The sequence below is a fragment of the Empidonax traillii genome, unplaced genomic scaffold, assembly GCF_003031625.1.
Source record: "Empidonax traillii isolate 1590-97213 ecotype Southwest subspecies unplaced genomic scaffold, ASM303162v1 scaffold1388:size117283, whole genome shotgun sequence".
Lineage (NCBI taxonomy): Eukaryota > Metazoa > Chordata > Aves > Passeriformes > Tyrannidae > Empidonax > Empidonax traillii.
This window is the reverse complement of record NW_020956581.1, coordinates 87,175-91,773: the sequence shown is the minus strand read 5'-3', so window position 1 is coordinate 91,773 and position 4,599 is coordinate 87,175. Positions and strand designations below refer to the sequence as shown.

Here is a 4,599-nt window from a genome sequence, read left to right as displayed (position 1 = left end):
AGAGTCAAGCAGATCAACTGGGAAGCAGAATCTGTTCAGTGAGCAAGTTATCAGGGAGCAAAGGAGCAGAGTAGTGGTGTGGCCCTGAGTTTTCAGGGCATCACTCATCTTGGCCTTCATTGCATCAGTTTCTTAATGACCGTGTGGGAAAAAATATAAATAATAATAATAATAATAACAACTCTAAATAATAATAATAAATAAGAAAACCTGAGGCACCACTTAGTGTCTATTGTCCCAGGATAAAGAGCTTCATCCTGTGAAGTGTACACACAAAATAATTCAACATGTGGTGCATGAATGACCTGTCCTTATTGTAATTTACCTCTCCACAGTCTTTGTCTCCTATAAAATTAGCAACAATGTTCGTAATTTTATTTCCCAACATCTGATATGTTGTAGATTGTGGCTGCCCCATCCCTGGAAGTGTCCAAGGCCATACTGGATGAGGCTTGGAGCAACCTGGTCTAGTTTAAGGTGTCCCTGCCCATGGCAGGGGACGGAAAGAGATGGTCTCAAACCGTCCTGTGATTTCTGTGATATCCCCTTACACTCTTTTGCCCTTCAGCAATTTTCAACCCAGGCACTACCTGAGTCTATTTATCTCCAGCTCCTTACATGGTTTTTTTTTTACTATGTCTCTGCCTTAAGATCTTTCAGGTATCCCAGCTGCACTTCAGAGAGTGTGCATTTCCAGGCTGAGCAGAAAAGTTTAGTTAAGCTGCTGATTAATGTGACTTTCAGTTTTCCCACACAGCAAGGTCACAGCAGTTTAGTCTGTAACAGGATTTTACCCCTCTGTGAGCACTTCCAAAAGAAGCCCTTGAAGCGATTCAAGAAGTCATTTGAAATGATTCCATGAAAAGAGATTGGGATGGCTATAACATTTATTTCTTCCTGTTTGCCAAGCCAAGAGGAGCTGGGAAAGAAAGGAGGGATGCAAACAGATGTGCAGGAGTGTGAGCACCGGTGCTGGTGGCTTCGTTCTTCACTTTGGGGTGAATTCTGGTCTCAGCCCACCCCAGGATAGCTGGTGACACCTCACTGGAGGTACTCCAGAACTACCTGGATGCGATGCTGTGCAATGTGCTGCAGGATGGCTCTGTCTGAGCAGGAAGGTTGGACCCACCGTGGTCCCTTCCAGCCTGACCCATCCCGTGATTCTGTGAGACCAAAGCCAGCCCAAGGGCTGGAGAAGTTTCCATTTTCTTTAAATTCCCCCATCTCAGTCTGGGCTTGGGGGATTGCTGGACTGTAATAGGTAAAGGAGACCAGAGCAAAGGTCACTGGTACCTGCAAAGCTGCTGTGGGAGAGTGGTTTGTATGAGCTGGAAGCAGGTCAGGAACTGGTGGATCAGTTCCCAGCAGCAGCCATGGGGATGGCCTGCAGGAAGCAGCTGAAAGCAAACAAACACTGGGTTTTTACTGCTTCAGAGAACTGTCTGGGTCACCTCCTTATCTGTGATTTGTGTTTCTCAAGAGTAGGCTGCTCTGCTATCTGGATGAGAAAGACTCACCACCTTGGAATTAAAGCTGGGAAATGCTTTTGGAAAAACAGAAGAGGAGAATAGCGTTGTGTCTCTGGCCTGGCAGGTTTGTATAGGTTTGGGGTTTTTTCCATTAAGATGAGAAATTGATTACTTTATTTGGAGAGAGGTATTCCTTGGAAAAATCGTTATTTGCTCACACACCGTGTCCGTGCTGTCCTGTTGCTACGATCCCAAAAGAAACAAACAGTTTCCTTGTCAAAAACATACAACTCTCTTCAGCAGGCTGTGCCCAAAAGCTCTGTGTGTCTTCCTGCTCCTCCAGACATGCTTCCCCCTTCCTCCTTGAGGCTTTCTCGAGTACTTAAAAGACACTTTGCCTTGCCTTTCTTTCTGTCTGTGGATCTCAGAGTCAGCCATTAACAGCTTCCAAAGGGAACGGTGTGTTCTGGAAGGACAAGGATTTTAGCTCTGGGTTAAAACAAGGTGACATTTCTACTGGCTTTTCTTTTGGTTTGACTCTTTAGACTGTGTACTGCATTTCACTTTTCCCAAAGTGGTACTCCTCGCCCCTTGGGGACTTCAGAGACAGAAGGACTTCTTAGCTGTGTCATTTGTTAGGGCTGGACCACAACATGGGGATTCCCCTTTCTAGGGTGGCTGCTGTTTGCTCTGGAATTTCCCAGCATATCCTACTCTGGGTGCACAAACCATGCCCAGCCCTCTGAGAGCTGGATTTCACTGAGCTACCATCCACCACTGTGCCGGTCTGTCAGAGATTTGCTGACATCTTTAACTAAGAAGGAAAATCTTATTTGTTTTTCTCTTATTTGGTTTTTTTTTTTAGACTCACTCTGGGGGCAGCGAAAAACCATAAAGAGATAACTGATATTCAGTGGTGCAGCCTGACCCTGCCTGAGCTGCAACAGGAGGAAATTTGGCTTGCCACCAGAGTTATGTGTGTGCCTGTTTCCCTCAAACCAAATGGGAAAGCCTTTGGATCCCGTTCAACAGGTTGAGATGACTCAGTCACCGAACTCAGACTCCCAGTACATACAGTATTTGACACAAAGACTGATCCCTGTTGGCTCACTTACTGGGGATATTTTTGTAGCACATTGCAAAATCCTGTCCTGTTGAACTCCCTGACAGCTCCTGCTCGCTGCTGTGCCTTGTGGTGGGAGCTGGACCTTCATTACCCTCCATGCACAGCGAGGAATGGGCAGATTCTGACCCAGTTACATGGTCTCAGCCTCCTCCTTGTCGTTATTCCCAGGTTCTGTGGGACATTTCTTCAAACCTCTCATCTCTGACGAGCTCATCTCCTATGGCCTGCAACAGGGGGCAAGACTTTCATAAACCTTCAGCAGCTGTGAGAGGTAAGATTTTCCAAAGCACTTACCCTGTGAACTCCACTTCTGTGGAAATCAGTGGTGAATGATCTCGATTTCTGTGAATCCAGGGTAAGAGCAACAATAGGATTTTTGTAAAAAAACCAACAGATTAAGCCAAGTTTTCAGCACTTACCATCCTGAATTCTCTTTAAACACAAGAAATTAAATCCCAAACAAGAGCCCCAAGGGGACATAAAATTTTCCCCCCGTGTTTCAGCCCACAACATGGGAGCACACCTGAATGTTCCTGCCTCTGTTTATCCTGTAAAATGGATATCAAAGATATATAATCTGAACAAAAAGTGGACTTTTCAGATAGATGAATGTGTGATCTTGAGTTAAATGAACCTTGGTCTTGAAGTATCAGGACATTTTCTGAAAGGCCTCTGCTCTAAAGCAAAGATAACAACATTGGTCTCAGGGGGAACAAGTTCCTCCTAAAATTATCACCATAGAATGGTTTGGGGTGTGAGAGTCCTTAAAGCCCATCTTGTTCCACCCCCTGCCATGTGTAGGGACATCTTTCACTATCCCAGGTTGTTCCAAGCCCCGTCCAGCCTGGCCTTGGACACTTCCAGGGATCCAGGGGCAGCCAGAGCTTTTCTGAGCAACTTGTGCCAGGGCCTCCCCACCCTCCCAGGGAAGGATTTCTTCCCATCCTGTCCCAGAAATCGGTGTCATTAGGCTGTAAATTTAACATATGACCAAAATGAAGTGGGTAGGTTACATTTATCTTATTTTTATTGATCAAGAAATTGGGAATGTCATCTCTTCCAGTGACGCTCCGTGAGACAGACTTGCTGTGGTAAGCCCTAAACAGGCAGATAAAAGGGATGAAACACTGAAATCCGAGTGCAAAGCCCATGAAAGCCAACCTTTCTGGAAGCTCTCCATCTCCCAGCTGTGTAAGGAGGCAGCACGGAGCTGCCTCTCCCTGTCTGTGTTCCTGGCCGTGCATGCCAGTGTGGTAAAAGTAACCATATTTTCTATTTAGCGGGAGGGCTTAATTACCACCTGCTTTGGGGCTTTCCTTCAGCTGAGACTGAGGAGACAGGAAGAATTTGGCTGCTGTTTCCTGCTCCTGCAGCACCCAGCCACACCGGGAGCTAGAGCAGCCCCGTGGCTCCTGTGTTTTCAGTGGCCCCTGTGGTGGGAAGGGATTAGAGGGACTTGCAGCTGCTTCAACACCCACCCCCTTGTTCCAGGCACGTGTGTGTCAGTCCCCAGCAGACCCCTTGGCTGTGTCCAGCTTCAGATAAAAGAGGGACACTAAAATCTGTTTACAGGCAGTCTGAGCAGCCCGTTATTCGGGCTGGGTTGTTGGCTCTTGCCCATCTGTGATCATTCAAGGGCTTAGGTATTGCCAGTGAACAAAAATAAGTGCTTTTACTCCCTTCTTGTCAGCAGAATTAACTGTTCTTAAGCTGATATTTGCTTTCATGGCAGAAGCAGTGCATCCCAAAGGTCCTGTTAATAATGTATACATGGCTGAAAAGGTGCAAATCTGGCTTTTCTTGGGTTTATGATGATGGAAACAGAAGAATGAAGGCAGCAAAGCTTCCAGAGAGCCTTCAGCTCTGTGTCTGGCACTTATGTTCATCTCTGTTAAAAGAACCTGCAGAAATTATAAGGGAGGGAGAAAAAAAGGCAGCCCTGTTAACACCACGGATTCTTCCTTTTCCACGGTAGAGTCTTGGAAAGGCCCTTCCCTCCTCCTC

The 4,599-nt window shown here is 46.4% G+C and overlaps 1 long non-coding RNA gene across 1 annotated transcript in view; it reads left to right on the top strand.

The window, feature by feature from the left end:
* The first annotated feature begins 1,510 nt into the window (after positions 1-1,510).
* LOC114069881 overlaps positions 1,511-4,599 on the top strand; it is a 13,650-nt gene continuing 10,561 nt past the window's right edge. Inside the window, exon 1 of the long non-coding RNA XR_003573840.1 lies at positions 1,511-1,593. This is a non-coding gene — a long non-coding RNA (uncharacterized LOC114069881). The remainder of the gene's footprint in view (positions 1,594-4,599) is intronic.